This window comes from Canis aureus, chromosome 11 (genome assembly GCF_053574225.1).
Source record: "Canis aureus isolate CA01 chromosome 11, VMU_Caureus_v.1.0, whole genome shotgun sequence".
Lineage (NCBI taxonomy): Eukaryota > Metazoa > Chordata > Mammalia > Carnivora > Canidae > Canis > Canis aureus.
Genome location: NC_135621.1, coordinates 29,941,417 through 29,958,869, shown reverse-complemented (window position 1 = coordinate 29,958,869; position 17,453 = coordinate 29,941,417). Strand labels below are relative to the sequence as shown.

Genomic DNA, 17,453 nt, shown 5'->3' with positions numbered 1-17,453 from the left:
AGATAAATAATTCATTTGTTGTGTAACCGCTCTTGTTCCAAAAATAATTCCCTTGTCTCAGCTTCCACGGGGGAGGGGGAGCACAGCAGCATTACCGTGCCCCCCCCCCACAAGCCGGGGTCTCCCACAGGGGGAGGGCATGGGGAGAACTCATTTCTACAAGCAGGACCAGAGCTAAGGGAGAGAGGGTGAGAGTCTGGGAGGCCAGACACACCCCCAGCATCACCTCCCTTTCCATTAGAGGGCCCTGATCCTGTAGCACAGGCCTGCAGCAGGCACCGTCCCAAAGAGTGTGGCCGAAGCCCTGGATCCCCTCCGTGGCTGGAGAGCCAGAGGCTCGGAGAGGGGCAGCGACTTGCGCCTAGTCCCACAGCACAGCTCAGGCCAGGATCAAGGCTCCCAAGGCACCAGGAGTCAGGAGGTCTGGAGCCCCCTCCACCCAGCCCAATTAGCCAGATGGAGCCAACCACCTCTGAATGTGTTCCACATTGTAAAGTGGGGACCAGATGCCTGCCCAGCCATCTGATGGGGAAGAAGTAAGGGGAGCCATGCTGCTGAAGCCCGAGATGCAGAGGAGCAGGCTTGATGGCACAGGGTACGCAGCCAGCAGACCCTCGTTTCACAGGTGGGGACTGGGCCCCAGACCAGGGGAGACCTGCCCCCATCACCCAGCAAGCCAGACAGGGGCCGCTCAGCCCCACGTGGCTCCAGCTCCCACTCCAGGCTCTCTCGACTTGCGGGAAGAGCATAGTGTGCCCACCCCTCACCCTGGGCAGTGGCCAGGGACATGAGACTGGGCCAGAGAAATCCATGTTCAGACAAAGCAAGCCAGAGACTGTTCACAAGAGCCACCTCTACCTCACGCTCCTCCTCCTGGGAAACTCCGGAAGACAGAGTGCTTTGAAAAGGGGCAAAAAAAAGTATTAAACCTTTGCTGTTAAAGCAAAACCAATTTACAGCCTTGAGCCCCAGAGGGTTAGAACAGAGGAAAGGGAAGCAGGGAGAGAAACAAGTCCAGGCAGGCAGTTCCTGTTGAGGAGGTGGCAGGTGAACAGGGCATTTGATGACCTCTCGGATCAAAGGCAGACACAGAGACAGAAGCTGTGATGATCAGGACCTCTAGGTGAGGAGAACTCACACCTCCTGGTCCCCCGCAGGGCTGGTTCAGGCTGAGGGGCTGGATGGGGATCGGCGGGGGGACTGGGGGGGGACAGGCAGGTGGGGTATGAGGGGGCACAAGGCAGTCAGGCAGGGACGGGTGCCCACGAGCAGAAAGCATTCCTGTCCTTGGCCGTGCCGCCGTGCAGCCTCAGGGCTGGAGTCTGGAGACCCGAGCTGCCATCTGACCTGGCAACTGGCTCCGTAGGCCCTCAGTTCCCTCCCCTGCCACAGGCACCCAGGTTGTACAGGAGGAGGCTGAGATGCCAAGCTCACCCTGCCAGAGAGCCCTCTGTCTGTACCACATCCGGCTGGGAATGGCTGGGGACCGAATTTGTATGCGGGTATGCGTGCAGGTGTGCACCAGCTCAGAACGCCAGCGCAGGGGTGTGCAAGCAGGCGCGTGCAAGCAGACGGATGTGCAGGCGGCCGTGTGTGCGCATACACACCCAAGCGCCCAGGATGCAGGCACCTGTAGCCTGCCAGAGAGTATTCTCAGGCCAAGGTGAGCTCACTTGTGTGTGGAGGGATGGGAAGGGGGTCATGTAGGGGCATCTTGGGAACAAAGGCAGATACCTGCTTATGTGTCAACACATTTAAGCACGTGTGTGTTCCACATGTACATGTATGTGTGCACATGTGCAACTTTAGCCACACGAAGGCCCCCTCCATTCCCCACCCCCTATCTTCAGATCTGAGGGGGTTTCAAGGCAGCTCCCCGCAGCCGGGTGCAGGGGGTGCAGGGCAAAGCTGAGCTGGCCAGAGCCTCTGGAAATCCAAAGCCAAGCTGAGGAGGTGTGACAAGGCTGGGGGAGGGTGGAGAGGGCACTAGAAGGAGGCACCCAGGCTTAGGGACAGGGGTGGTCCTCTCCCACCCCTTCTCTTCCCTTCCCAAACAGTCCAGAGAAGCCCCCACCCCCAGCTACTCTGAGCTGTGTGCAGCCAAGCCCTCAAGGTGACCCTGCCCGGGGCGCCCTCTCCTGCTCCTCATGATCTCCAGGACAGCCTGGGCCAGGGCCCAGCTCCCCTTACCTACTCCTCTCATGACTCAGACCAAAGGGGAGGAAGCTCCCCATCACCCTTTCCCGTGTGTGTGCGTCAGCCACTCTGTCCCAGTCCCTGGGCCGCCTGCCCACCGCCCCTGGAGGCCCAACACCGCCACGGAAGGCGGACAGCAAGGGGAAGAAGGTGCTGACAGCAGCACTTGGCCCCCAGCCCAGCTGCACACCCACTAAGGTGTGGGGGAGGGCTGCTGCCTCGCACCTGGAGCCCAGGGGCCTGGTGGCTATAGCGATCCCCCAGCACACAGGCCAGCAGGGGAAGCGGAGCGACCCCACGCTCCGGGGTGGGAGATGGGGGGCGCTGCAAACAGGAGGCCAGGACTGAGCAGGATAGGAAAACAAAATACCAAAGAGAGCCAAGCGGGAGAGTCAGGAAGGAGATGAATGGAGAGCGAGCGTCTGAGACAGGAACCAATCAGCAGAGCAGCTCAGGGAGGCGATGGAGGGCACGGAGCCTGCGGCCCACCTGCCAGGCCAAACCGCAGCCAGGGACCAGCTCTGAGGGGGGGGGCGGCAAGAAACCCAAAGTAGCTGTTGAAAGCAGGGCCTTTAAACCTGGGAGGGCCTGGCCCACAGGGAAGCAGGCTGGGGGCCGGGGGGCAGGGTAAGGGGCTCCAGGGTGCAGCATCTGGCAAGAGCAGCGCTCAGGCTGACCCGGCCTCCCCACCCCCCACCCACACCCTGGGCCTACCCTCAGGGCACAGAGAGGTGCAGCAGGAATTAAAGACCTCTGGCCCGAGGAGGGACAGGCCCCAAGTGCCTCCACGGCACCACTGTAAGGGTGCCCCTCTCTCTTGCCAGCACAGAAAAGGAATGTGGCAAAATTGGGGGGTGCAGCATACTGTAGAGGGATCTTGGGGTGGGCCCCCAGCCTAGCTGGCTTCAAATTTCCCTGTCATGGGGACACCCTTGGATGGTGAGGAAGAAGAAGGGCCAGTAAGGTGGGGGTCTGAGTTCAGAGCCATGCAGCCACCACAGACTCAGAATCCTAGAAAGTCAGAGGAGGGATTAGGGGCCCTGCCCAGAGGGGAAACGGATACCAGGACCCCAGGGAAGGGTGCTGGTGGCAGGTCAGGCTCAGGAGCAGGGTGGCCAGATCTGCCAACCTCAAATCCCTTCTGGGGGCTCACTGCCCCACAGGGGCTCCCTGCCCAGCCACCCAGGGACACTGCTCAGGCTGCACAGCACATCATCCAGCACACAGGACTGCTCCCCAGGGCTCCCCTCACTCTGCACTCTGGGCTGGATGAACAGGGTGGGGGTGGGGGGACAGGAAGCCTGCCTGAGTGTCCCCCCACTGGGGGGTGGGGTGGGCAGGGGATGGGGGATGGGGGAGCCAGGGTCAGCAGGGGTCAGCAGGGGTCAGCAGACTGGCCACCTCTGAACCTGCCTCTCCACCTGCATGGTGAGTGCCTCCTATAGACCTCCCGGGCTCCTGTGAAACCCCAAGCCACGGTGGACACAGGGCAGGAGGCTCCCAAGGGGACACTGGAGGAGGGGACGCTGGTGGGATCTGGGGAACAGGTGCAGTCCATATTCCGGCCTCCCAGGAGCAGGGAGGTAAGGGTTAACTGGGGGAAAGCTCATTTGCAGCAGCTGATAAGCCCTGGCACGGGCTCTGCCCTGGGCCAGGCTGGCCAAGGTTCCCCGAGGTGCCATTGTCACCATCCGTGTCAACACCATTACCCAGGATTAGGAGGGCTGAGGACTCCTGGGACCCAGCCAGAATTCTCCGGGCAGGCAGCCGCCTCACCTCACTCTGCCCCAAGACAGCACCAGGCCGGGGTCCCAGAGATGGGCTCCTACCCCACTGCCCTCTGGGGGCCGGACCCTGAATCTTGTCGCTGCCTCCACCTCACGGGGTTCCCCAGGGCAGGCCACTCTGGGCCTCAGTTCCTCGTCTGTAAAATGGGATAATTATACCTTCACCACTGAATGGTAGTGGCAGGTAAACCATTCGGATTTCAGGTACAATGAGCCCGAGCTGCAGGGCAGAGAGCAAGAAGTATGGATGTTGAAGGCAAAGGATGCTGGGATTGAAAGCTGAGCTGTTGACCTCTCTGGGGCTTCAGTCTCCTCCCCTGGGAGATAGTCCTAACTATCCCTTTGCCTGACAGTGTACAGTCCTCGAATCTTCTATCAATCCTGCATGACTGGTGCTATTAGCCTCATTTTACAGATGAGAAAACTGAGGCTCACTCCTTCCCCAGCTTCCTCTAAAGAGCTGGGCCCACAGCAGGGACTGGATATGCAGGGGCTGCCAAGTGGCTTTCCTACCCACTGTGGAGGCACCCTCCTCCCTATCAGGAGATGGGCTCCACGGGCCGAGAGACTTCAATTTCTCCATCTTTAGAAAGTACTTATTCCAGGCCAGCTGTGCTCCTCAAACCCCCAGCCCCCAGGCACACTCCTACCTCAGGGCCTTTGCACATGCTATTCTCACTGCCTAGAATGCTCTTCTCCCAGACCCCACTTGGTTCAGGTCTCTGCTCAACTGCTCCCCTCAAGCCCACCTTTCCTGACACCAAATCTGAGATAACTCACTGGTCACTCAAAGCTGGCTGTGGTCCCGTCAGGGCACTCATCAATACCAGACACCATTTAGTTTCTTTATTACCAGCCGCCTTCCCCCTCCCATCACCAAATCAACACAAGCTTTATTTTGTTCGCAACTATAATTAACCTCCATGCCTCGAACAAGGTCGGACATGTAGCAGGTGCTCAGAACACAGTGTGTGGAACAAGAGCTCAGGACCAAAGATGGGGACAGAGGGCAGAGGGAGGCCCTAGAACCCCAGACTCCACTGAGTCAGGATGATAATATCAGAGGGAGGGGCCTTGCTGACGGGGTGCTCAGAGGCTGCAGGAAACACGCTGAGCCTTCCTGTTAGCCACATGACTCCCCTATGCTTCTCATTTACAGATGAGGAAATGGGCTCAGAGAGGTGCAGTGATCTGCCCAAGACCACACAGCGGGGAGCCAGGGCCTGCCTGAGCTCTTAGAACCGCAGGACTTCCCAGAATTCCTGCTGAGGCAACTTCCCCCAACTTGCATACCCCTAGTGACAGGGATCTCAGCACCCATCTGAGGCTACTTAAACCCTTCTGGAACGGCTCTGATTGTTATCAATTCTTCTTATATGCCAACTCCGACTCCTTGTACCCCTGTCCACCGGTCCGACTGCCATCTGGAGCCACTGAAAACAAGGCCAACGGCCTCCCTTAAAGACCCAATATTTGCCCATCAGTTACCTCATGCCCTATTGTCAGCTTATCCAGGCTGCACAGCCTCATGTTCTCTATTACCCTTCCTCTGCCATGGTCTCAAGTCCCCAGCTCTTGGATCCTACTGCCCCAGGTCACGCTTGCTGTCAAGGTCCCTCCTAAAATGTGTCATCTGGAGCCCAGCATCAGGCCAACATGGTCTGAGCAGGGACAGGCACCAGGGCCCTCTGCCTCCCTCACTTTGGCACCACACTCTGTTCGAGTAGCAGGAGCGCATCCCAGCCTTGTGCCCTCACCTCGTCCTAGATGTCGACCAGACCCCCGGGGCCCCTTCCTTCGCACATACTACCGGGGAGCCCCAGTACCCTGAACATCCTCAGGCAGCTTCGGGCAGTGTCGGTTTGGGCTACACCCCAGGTGCCGGGCTCCGTCCACCCCCATTCAATCACGTCTCGTTAGGCTCAGTCTATGGTGCAGCTGCTCCACATCTCGGGGGAGCTGGCTCCTGCCCCTCGGTACCTCAGCACCCGCTCCCGGCTCCCTGCCATCCGGAGCCAGGCGAGCAGACAGCGGCTGCATCCATATCTGTGTCACCGGGAAACGGGGAGCAGGCTGGCCACTCAGCCCTGGGGCAGGCGGGGCACTCCGTGTAACCAGCTGCACGCTCACCCACGTCTGACACATCATCAGCCTGCAGTCGCCTACGAGGGGCCTGGCACCGCAGCGGACACAGGCCCTGCCTTCATGCAGCCTCCAGCTCACCTAGAAGAACACGCCAGCAGCAGCAGCAAGGGCTGAGAGCTAAGGGCAGTGGGCGGGGTGGGGGGTGGTAATTGGGTTTGCACGACCTCAACATACAAGCACTGGTCCCCAAGCCCAGTAACCTTGACCAGGGAAGGGCTCAGGCTCGTCCTCGGTGCTCTCGGCTGTCACAACACACTGCTGGCTGGCTCAACGTGTCACCTTGGGCAGGTCAGCACTTTACCCTTCTGGGCCTCAGTTTCCTCGTCTGTGCAGCGGGAGGACAGCTGGGCACTGGCGTCTCCCTGGTTTACTGGGGCCATCCCCGAAGCCCTCTGTAAACTGCCCACTGAGTCACCCCCCATGAGCCCAGCTGCTCCCGGGGCTGTCGCATCCGTCATTAGCACCCACGCCCTGTCCAGGCCTCAGTGGGAGGAGGCGAGCAGGAAGATGCAAGAGTTTTTGCCAAAAGGCTTTGGTCTTGAAAAACTACCCGGCAGCCAACCAGAGAGGCCTGACGCTGGTTCAGAGCTCTCACAGACTGCCCACTGCCTGGTACCCACTCTCCAGCCCCGAGAGGCCCAGCACCCACCTCACCTACCGCCAGGCACCTGGGGGAGACTATGAGCCCCCTGCCCGGAGCTGAGGGTGGCCTGTTTTAAAAGTTCGCCTCCTAGTTCCATCCCAGGGGTTATCTCTGACTTTGTCCCAGAATCCTCCAGGCTATTCAAAGGACCTTCCCAGCTGACCCCTGCCTCCTCCAGCTGATCCCTGCCCTCCCCTGACATACCCACCTGCCCCCTGCCCTGCCCCCACCTGACCCATCCCCCAACCTGACCCCTGACCCCCTCACTGGGGCCCTGCCTCCCAGTCTGACCTCTCCACCTGGTCCCCACCTCCCCCACCTGACCCCTGCCTCCCAACCTGGCCCCTGAACCCCCACCTGGCCCCGGACCCCCCGCCTGACCCCTGACCCCCATACCTAGTCCCCACGCCCCCCACCGAGTCTCTGACCCCCCCACCTGGCCCCCAACCCCCCAAACTGGTCCCTGCTGGCCTCTTGGCCTCGGCTCCAGCAAACCCCAGGCCCCGCTCAACTGCAACCCCGGGCACTACTCACCAGTCTCCACTGGACCCGCTCTTTCACCAGTGCCTGCACACGCGCGGCTGCCTCTGCCTGCATGGCCTCCATTCATTCATTCAATAAACATTTATGGAGCACCTACTATGTACCAGGCACCGGCTAGGCCTGCCCTCCCAGCTCTGCTTGCTCCTCCTCCAGGGCCCCAAGGGGTGAACATTTCCTTGCCTTCCAACACCCTCAGGGCTATCCCAAAGCGGGGTAGCACATTAGGAGCCCACCGGGAGAAGCGGAGGCTCTAGTGGCACAGAGTGCAGCCCCCTGGGAGGCAGCCTGGCCGGGGAGGGACGGGCAGCCTGGGGCAAGCTGCAGACCTGGCTCCTTCACGAGCTGGGCCTAAGCACCTCTCACGTCAGCTCATTTATCCTCAGCACCACCTTGGGAGCCAGGACCGTTATCATTCCCACTTTACAGAGGAGGAAACTGAGGTCTCAACGACTCCTGCACAGTTGGCTTTGACCCTCCGTGGCACCAGGCTCTCGGTCAAGGGATGCCATGGGATCCTGTTTCATCCGGACAGTGCTTCCAAAACATTTGTTCAATTAGTTGCCCAATGTTGAAAACTTGGGAGGCTTCATTTCAAAAATCCCCATTTCTGGAATCCACTGAAACACCTGGAAAGCCTGGCTGCCCAGGATCTGCGTCCCTGCAGGGACAAAGCACATGCCCATCGGCCTCCCTGCCTCTCTGGCTGAGGCTGCCTGCTGCCCCTTGGAGGTTATGAGCCCAGCCACGGAGGGAACCTCAGTGTGGGAATGATTAGAATCCCAGGCCTGGGGTTGGGTGGGGGGAATCCCACAAGCCTCCTGGTCTAGGACCCGAGAGTGCTGAAGTCCCTGCCATCCTGTCCTCCCTGTTCTGTGGCCCTGGGACACTCTAACAGCAGGCTCTCCCATCTTGGGGTGCCTCTATAATGAGTCTGGGCTCAAGAGTTCTCTACCTACCCATCAATCATTCCTTGATCCTAAAAGCCTACTCAGTCTTGGTCTCTGTGGGTCATCAATTCTACTTTTAATCTGCTCTGACCCAAAAGCAGACCCACCTTGGCTCCAAGCAGGCCCACTGGGGTGGGGACCTCTAACCGGAGGAGCACCCATACAATCTCCTGGCTCTGCCTGTCACCCCCAGGGGACCCCTGGCTCTCCAATGATGTTGCTTGGGTTCCCGGATCAGGTTCGGGGTTCCTGCTGAGGTTTGAGGTTTACTGGCTCCAAAGATAATTCCTACCCCCATAAAACACTGCCAGCCAAGGCTGCTGTGGACACTGGGAGGCCCAAGGCCTCGGCTGCTGAAGCCACATCCCAGGGACAGTTTTGAGATCACCCCAGAGTAGCGCCTGCAGCAAAGGGCTCTGGAGTGTCTGGAATGGCCCCTTGCTCCCACCCCTCTCCCCACAGACCTCAAGACCCCCTCGCTCTGCTCACCTGGGACTCCTGCCCCCCCGCCCGCCACTGTCTGTTGCAGGCCCCAGCACCCAGGGTCTGCAGCCAGCCCAGGGGCTCAGCCCATCCCAACCCTGAAGCAGGCAGTGGCAAGGGGTCCCTCTCCTGGCCCTGAGACTAGCTTCTCTGGAGCAGGTGGGGGAGCCCCCAGGGGCCTGCAGCTGTGGCATCGGAGAACAAGGAAGCTCTGTCCATGCTGGAAAAGCCCCGGAAATGCAGGGGGGGCACCCCATGACTGCCGGCTGCACAGAAATCGTGGCCCAGGGCGCGTGGCCACCAAGCCATCCTCCAACAGCATGGGTCTGTCATCTTGCGGGTCTCTGATTAAAAGGCTGGGGCTCAAGAGTCCTATCCCTAGCTACCAATTCCTTGGTCCTAAAACTCATGGGCGATCCACAGAGACGGCCACCCCCGAATGTTCTAGAAGGGCGGGCCACATTCAGCTCAGATCCCCGCTCTGCCACGGAACGTGCCCTCTGAGTCTCAGTATCCTCTTCTGTGAAATGAGACCAGAAGGGCCCTACCTCAGAGGGCGGAGTGAACAGCCACAGAGCAGAGTCCGGCACATAGTAAGTGCTCAATAAAGTCAGCCACCGCTAGTACGGTTACAGTGGCCAGGCTGGCAGGTGAGGCACAGCGCCCCACCCACAGCGGGTCCTCGCCACCCACTGCCCTACCGATGGTGGCCAGGAGGGGATGAGGCCCGGCCCCCCTCAACAGTGTCTTCCTTTCAATCTCAAGGGCAACACACCCCTCTTTGCCTGCCCCTGGCCTCTCTCACAGGTCCGGCCCCCCAAAGGCCTGCACCCACCCCCACCCCGCCGTCTGCTTGCTCCCCAGCCTAGTTTCTCTCCCATTGCCAAAGCACAATGGCTGTTATAATTAACGGATTATCTCAGTGCGACAGCTGTGGTCCTTTGAAAATTGGGTTGAATAACAAGATCCTGGCGTATGGTAATTTCTTTTCATCTCCTGTTCCCTCTTTCTCTCTCCCTCACTTCGGCCTTGTTACGCATGCAAATGCTCTCCCCTCTTCATCCTTCCCTAACACCTTCCTCCTTGGGATGGCGGGGATGGCGAGGGGACAGACTAAGGTCTGCTTACCGGTCAAAGACTTGTGGCAACGCCGCCCCACCCCACCCCCCCCCGCCCCGGGGCCCTCTCGTGGACCTGGCACTGGGTAAAGTGCCCGACACATGTGATTTGTGTCATCCCCCTCCTGAAGTCCCTACACCTGGCTTCTCCTCCTACCTCCCATGCGCTCCCCCTCAGGCTCCTCTACGCTGGCCTCCCCTGAGGTCCCGGCCTGGCCCTCTGCAACTCCCAAGCCTGCTCCCTGCCCCATCCAGCATCTCGCCCCTCCAGAGGCTTCTGACCAGGCCCACCCCCTCATACCACCTGCCTCCTGTCCCTCCACTCCTCTCCCCACTCCTGCCTCTGCCCTGAGCCAGCCAGAAGCCCACAGCTGCCCAGCCCCTCCACAACTGGAAGCCTCTGTGCACCCCCTCTGTGATGCTTCAGCCTCTTTCCTTGCCCCAAATGAACTTCTCTATCAGCATCCTCTCTGGTCTGTCTCCCCTCTTCTGGCCTCCTTCAACTCATCCTCCATCCGGCAGAGCATGAGCCTCCTAGAGGATAAATCTCTGAGTGTGGCACTCCCTTTCTCAAAAGTCTTCACTGGCTCCCTACTGATCTGGTAAGGTTCCAACAGCAGACATCTGAGGCCAGCCCCTGGGGTCCTGCGGAGTGGGTTCCTGCTCTCCTCTCCTGCCCTCCTGCCTCCTCTGCCAAGTAAACCTGTCTGGTTAGGGTCCCTCCTGTGGGTTCCCACAGCCCCCAGGTTTTCCCCATCTCCACCAGAATCGGAACTGCTGCTTTTACTCTTGGATTGAGTTCTCCGAGGGAGGGCCAGATTTTCCATTAAAGCCCAGCACCAACCAGGCACCCAGTAGGTGTTCAATAAAGATCTACTAACCACTGAACGAAGGAGGCCTGCTGTCTCCCTCCACAGATAAGGAAACCAAGGCTCAGAGTAATTAACGACTTGCTCAAGATCCCACCATTTGTGCAAGACAAAACCAGCATTTGAACCCAGGTCTGGGTTCCAATGCCAGTCTTTTCCACTTCCTGGAGAGGGCTTGTAGGGGTCTCCTTCTGCACGGATCTCAGGGAAACTGGATCTCCTTCCAGCTGCACTCAGCTGGGCGAGAGGAGACAGGGCTCCCTGCTCAGGCTGTCACTTCCCTGAGTTTGACTTTTCACTAGGCCACATGACTCCCCACCCCCGGGCCTCAGCCTGCTCATCTGTAAAGTGGGAAGGAACCCCGCCTCACCATCTCCAAGGGTGGCTGCAGGGGCAGCCAGGTCTTGGAGAGAGCCCACCTGCTAACAACATCTGGGGGTCTTCCCACTCTCACCTCCAAAGACGGCTGCGTTGCCCGTGACAGGCACTCCTCAGAGCTTGGGAGGGTGGGGGTTCCCAGGATGGGAGACGTCACACAGGACAGAAAAACTCCTCAGGGAGAGCCAGTGGGAGAAGCGCAGGGGGTTTGGGGATCAGATCATGATCTGGGCGAGAAGCTTCCCTCTCTCATCCTCCATGTCCTTGTCTGTGAACTGGGCCCATCAACGCCCACTTTATAGGGTTGCAAAGTGCCCAGCACGGCGCGGACACCACCTTGCCCACAAGGTCCTATGGAAACATGACTGTGACATGTACCCCAGGGGAAAGGAGAAGAGAAGGGGCAGGACAAAGTAGGACCATTGTTCCTGACTCTCTGCCCTGAACAGCTCACAGAGCAGAGCTCACACCCCAACATGTCACCCTTGGGCCCCTCCCCCACCCAGCTCCTACCCCATGACATCCCTTTAAACCTGGGAAGCTGTGGGGATGCCCATCTACATGTCCTCTGGGCCTCTGCTCATGCTGTTCCTAAGCCTGGGTGCCATTCCCACTTTTCTCCACCCCCTATAACCCGGACCTCATGCCTCTTCCTCCAAGAAGCCTTCAGATTTCCTCTGTGCAGGGAGAGTAGTGGTCTTGCTGCTCTACCCCCATCCCTTGATTCTATCCCCATGGAATCCTGGAAGGATCCTAGAGATCGCCTCACCCCACCTCACCTCACCCACCCCCATTTTACAGATGGGTAAACTGAGGCACAGACGAGGGACAGCAGCTCTCCAGGGAGGCACTGGAACCCAGGTACCTCTGCTGCTTCCAGCCCCGCATGCAGCTTCTCTCCTGGTGCTGAGCCGTTCAGCTTCTCCAAGCCCCCCCAGCCCAGAGCTACCTGAGGATGGGACCCCATCTTCCTCTCTGCTCCCCCACCCCCGTGCCTAGCCTAAGGCCTGGCGCATAGTAGGCACTCAGTAAATGTCTGTTGAATTGAATTGCGCTCAGGGCGGCCAGTCGTCTCTGCTCTGTAAGAGAAGCATAGAGTTAGTGGAGCTGTCCCCGTGGCAACGGGGGTGGAGCCAAGTTGGTGGGGTGAGGAGTCCGGCCTGCCCCAAGGACCCCACGGGCCCTGAGAAGGAGACAGGGTCTGGGAAGCTAGGACATTCGGACTTCCAGGAGTCCGAATTGTGCCCCAACAGGCAGCCTGGCCCTGGCAACGTCAGGCCACCCCAGGTCCTCGATGGCCTCAGCTAGCCCATGGAGAGGACACTCCAGTCCCTACAGGCTCTGAGCACTGCATGGGACAGGGACCAGAAGAGACGTGAGGAGCGTAAACACTGACTCCCAGCTCACAAGCATCTGAGTGCTCAGCGCCTGACATGTGAAGCTGGGAGAGAATTAGGCCCAATCCTACAGATGGGGAGACTGAGGCTTGCCCGAGACCATGCAGCCCGTGTACATGGTCCCCCTGCAGAGCAGGAGGGCAGCGGGGCATAACATCCCCCAGACAAAGACCTGGAACCCACCAAAGGGTGGCCCGAGCCCAGGCCCAGGCCAGCAAAGATTCTCCAGGTGAAAGGCTCAGCGTGAGCCCCAGGACCGCAAACGGACAGATGAGAGGCCACGTTCTCCCCTTCCTGTGGGGGCAAGCTCTGATTCCACAGCCCCTGGGGGGTTCAAAGCCATCCTTAGATCCAGAGGCTGTAAAGGCCTCTTTTGCAGGCCCCGGTGTTAATATAGATCAGCCGAGACTATAAATACCCGGCCAGGCGGGGCACAGCCGGGCTACACCGGGAGCGGCCCAGCGGGGGCTCTGACCCCAGCCCTGCCCCACAGCCCTCCTCCCCGCTCGGGCCTCAGTCTCCTCATCTCGTCAACACAGGCTACGCCACGCCACAACCGTGACAGCTCGGGTTCTTTACCCAACAGCCTATAGTTCTCTGGCCCAGGCCCGCAGGGGGTTTGCCTTTCAGGGCCCACACCGGAGACGTGGGAAGGAAAAGAGGAGGACACAAGACAGCCTCCCCCTGGGCGCACCTGGGACGGCCTGGCCTAGAGCCCGGGAGCAGCCAGGCAGGGGCCTAGGTAGCGACCACCCATCCACTCACTCCCTCGTTCACTCGGCCAGCCACCCTGTAAGTGCCTCCCGCTGGGAGCTGAGCACCCACAGCCAAGACACAGTCCTGGGTGGGGGGCCTAGCAGGGAAGCCCGCAAGATAAATGAGCACGTCTTCCCCACCCCCAGCCACGCCTGCGTAAGGGCCATCCTCTCGTTCCCATGCCCCATCCCAGCTTGCATCACGGGACACGGGTTTCACACCTGCCTTCTGCCTGGACCATGACCTTGTCAAGGACAGGGACAGGGAGGGCGGTCTCACTCACCCTGCAAACCCAAGGTCCAGCAGGGCGCCCAGGAGGCTCTCCATAAATGGTCACAGGCTCAAAGGATGAATAAGGTGCCATGGGAGCATAAAAAGGGTACCCACGCACAGGGGCCGTGATATGGGCCTGGGGGAGGTGCAAGGGGGAAAGGGAGCTCACTGTGCCCAGTCCAACTGCGTGCGGGGCCCACACACTTAATCTACAGCAGCCTCGCTGCTATGCCCACTGGAAGGGTGAAGAGACAAAGGCAGAGAGAGGCTCAGGGTTGCGCCCGAGGACCCAAAGCTACAAAGTTGCCCAGCCCCCACGGCCCCCAGTATGAGACAGGGCTGCTGCAGACAGACTCCCAGGACAGCCATTCCAAACAGTAAGAGATGACGTTTGCAGAACCAGGGACTCCCCAAAGGCCAGGCACACACAAGGGGTCCGTGTCCCATTTTCTCATCAAAACCCCAAAACAGCCCCAAGTGGCAAACAGACACTCACACGCCAGGCAAAGAAGCTAAGGCTCCGAGAGGTGATGCAGGGACTCCCAACCCCAGGCCCAACAAATACTCTGAAGGTCCTTCCGGTCAGTGCCACCGTGGGACCCTCCCCCTGACTGGTGGTTCTATCTCCACCTGCTCTGGGATTCATGGTCAGGCAGTGGGGACCTGAGCCCAGGCCTGACTGTGCCTGCTAGCTGGTGACCTGGGCAGTGACCAGCCCTCTCTGAACCTCAGCTTCCCCGAGAACCATCTCCTCTGCCCCATGCCACTGCTGCAAAGAGCCAAGGGGTAGACCAATGAGAGACGCACCCCCCCCCCCTTACAAACCGTAAGGTGTTGTTCAAATTTAAGGGAATTTAACGGTTACTGTGATACCTTCCTTGGCTTTTCTCAGCCATCTCTGCCCTCCTTTCTAACAAGGCTATACCGGTTTTTATCAGATGTTTGCACAGTGCCTGACCCTATGCTAACGGCCCAGGTACCAGGTATGAGCCTTTTGCAGATGAGGAAATTGAGGCTCAGAGAGGTTAAGTGACTTGCTCAAGATCACACAGTAAAACATGAGCACACTTGGCCATGACACGGTCCATCTGCCCCTGAGCGTCTATAAATTCAACCTCTGTGGCCGCTAGAGTCCTCCCCAGTGCATGAATGCCCACCTACTCCCCAGTTTATCCGACTTCCCAGCTGTATGCAATATTCATATTTCCATCAGCAGCTCACATACCCCGCTCCAAAGCCTTGGGAGCCCCATTAATCATTCAGACACACCTGCATATTCATTAACTTCCGAATTAATACAGGGCCCCTTATTACTTCGGGCCTGCTGCCTGCATTAAAGACACTTCGACTTCATTCATTATTAAACTCCCCTGATAAATGATCACAACCCTCCTTCAGAGGAGGGCAGTGCCCAGGCCCCCAAGCCAGCAGGTCTGCTCCCAGTGCCAGCTGCTGTGTGACCTTGAGCCAGGCCCTCACCCTCTCTGGGCCTCCTGCATGTTTACCTTGGTAAAACCAAAGGACGGTCTCTAAGCACTGCCCAGGCTCATCAAAGTTGGTCCCGTCCCATCCTTCTGCAGACCCCTCCGTCACTTCCCTGCAGTTACATGTATCTCTGGGGCTCACATAACTCCCATAACTCTCTATTCTCCACAAACTGGAGCCCATCATTCTTTCCTGGCCCTCCCCCCACCCCTGGCAGCCTCCTCCCGTCTGAGCCTGGGCCTTGGGTCCGGGCACTGCCCATCATCTCAAGGAGACGGTCTGTCCCTGCGCTGAGCTGGCTCGGGAGGCCATGACCTGTCCCTGATCAGAGAGGCCACACCCCAGGCCATGTGCTAAGTCCTGCACTGTCCCACTCATCTTAGAACCACCTCCACTTTACAGATGGGAACCAGCTGCAAACCTGGGTCTCTCTCACTTAGAGTCCTGAGCTCCTCACCATCACACTCGCCACCTGAGGGCGGGATGCTCGGCTGCCAGTTGTGCCGGCTGCATCCTTCCCTGACTGCTTCCTCTGCGTGCGAGCCCTGCCTATTGGAGCCGCGGGCAACACAGCCCAGACCCCCCATCCCCAGCAGATGCCCTGACCCGTCTCCATCATGCCTGGCGCTGGGCAGAGCCCGAGAATGAAGCACTGAGGAGGCCGCCAGCACTGCCCCTGCGGGCTCTGTCCTGCCTTCTGCCTCCACCCTGTGGGCCCCTCTGTGTAGGGCCGCCCCCTACGAGCCCTGGGCCCGAGGTTTCGCTCCCTCCCCCGCTGGCTGTGTGACTGTGGGCCTATTACCAAATTTCTCTGCGCTCAGTCTCACCATCCCAATCACACTTGACTCTGCCTCTGCCTGGTCCATCCCTCACCTCCAATCCATCCTGACACCTGTCCAGCCCACACGCCTGTATATCCAAGCCACCGAGGCTCTTACCCAGACAGCAACAGCTGCCTCCCAGCATTTCAAGCGTCCCCTGCGTCCCTCCCCTTCCCTCTGCTCAGCCACCAGAGACCTTTTGAAACGCCATATACCATGGGCCCACTGAAAGACCCTCTCTTCAAACACTTCCAGAAGCTTCCATGGCTTCCAGGCTGAAGCCGTAAGTCCTCCTGAAGGTCAAGGCAGCCATGAGGCCGGACTGGGCTGCCCACTCCAGACCCTCCCTCCGGCTTTTGCCCCAGGCAGCTCTCCCCTCTCTCATAGTGACTCTCCCAGTTCTTGTCTGTAACAGGTGTCCACCCTCCCCACTGGGGCCACCCAGCACCAAGCACAGTGTGTTCTCCACCATGGCTCCAGCCCTGCCAGTCGGTACAGTAACCCTGTGGCCTGAACAAACAGGCCTCCGTCAGGTCCAGACAGCAAACCCACCGGGCTGTGGCCAACACCAACAGCGAGCCTGGTTGACACAAAGGAGGCTTCACCGCCCCTGATCTGTGTGCACACACAACCCCCTACCTAGTGGGATGAGAGGATAAAGCTTGTCAGACCTCATTCTCAAAGGAGGAAACTGAGGCCCAGAAAGACAAAGTGGCCTCCCAGGTCACTGCTGGTAAACAGCACTCAAGCCCTGCTGCCTGTGTCTGAGCACTAACTACATGCCAGACCCTGATCAGCCTTTTACAGGAATTAACTCAATCGACCCTCTCCCCAGCCCTGTGAGGTAGGCATCATTTGAGAGATGAGAAAACTGAGGCCCAGAGCAGTGAAGCCACTTGCTCAAGGAAGGGCGCACAGCTAAGAAGCAGAAGGGCTAGAGACAAACGTGGTTGTGGCCATGAGGCCATCCTGCCCCTTTAGCTTTGTTCAAATCCTCCCAGGCCCTCAACTGCCAGGGTTGCTTGGGGCAAGAGGCATCCACTTTGCAGGCTCCATCTCCCTCCCAGCTCCCTGGCAGCAAGGACGTGAGCCAGGGCCTCCCTTTCAGGCCCCAACTTCGTCATCTGTAAGGGGGTAGACGAGACACATAAAGCGGTGGCACATTGTCCACGGGCTGGCCAACTGGTCTCTGGCCTGCAGGGATCCCCATGGGGTGGGAGACCCAGGGGGGGATGGAGCAGGGAGTTCATTCAGGGCTCGGGGACAAGCAGGTACGAGGCCGGCCTATTGTCACCAAGCACACAGCAAATCCAACAGGCAGCCAGGAGGCCAAGGGTGCGGTTGGCTGAGCCCCAAACACCAAAGATGATTATTAACTGGGAGGGCTTGGCGCCTGGAGGACCTGCTTCTCCCCGAGGGGGCTGGGGATCCGCACAGGGGGCCACACTTCTGCCAACGAGAAGTCCCACATCTAAAAAAAAAGAAAAAAAGAGAAGTCCCACATCTAATGAACACCTACTGTTTGCCTGGCCTGGGATTCCTGGCCCATGGTGGAGGGAACAAAGATGAGCAAGGAATTCACAGACCGGCAGGGGACTCGGGCAAATGGAAA

The 17,453-nt window shown here is 59.3% G+C and overlaps 1 protein-coding gene and 1 long non-coding RNA gene across 7 annotated transcripts in view; one reads left to right on the top strand and one right to left on the bottom strand.

Annotated features, from left to right (window-relative positions):
- Nucleotides 1-17,453, bottom strand: part of ELFN2 (extracellular leucine rich repeat and fibronectin type III domain containing 2) — a 56,942-nt gene that overhangs the window by 8,590 nt on the left and 30,899 nt on the right. For 4 of the 6 annotated variants that reach the window (XM_077914623.1, XM_077914620.1, XM_077914624.1 and 1 more), the window contains one exon: nt 7,306-12,188. The exons of the other annotated variants lie outside the window; for them this stretch is intronic. The gene's annotated coding sequence lies outside the window, so the exon portion shown is untranslated. The remainder of the gene's footprint in view (nt 1-7,305; nt 12,189-17,453) is intronic. 6 annotated transcript variants of the gene reach the window in all.
- LOC144323768 (uncharacterized) lies at nt 1,229-5,334 on the top strand. The gene is made up of 2 exons (XR_013389123.1): nt 1,229-1,663; nt 5,143-5,334. It is a non-coding gene; the product is annotated as an uncharacterized LOC144323768 (long non-coding RNA).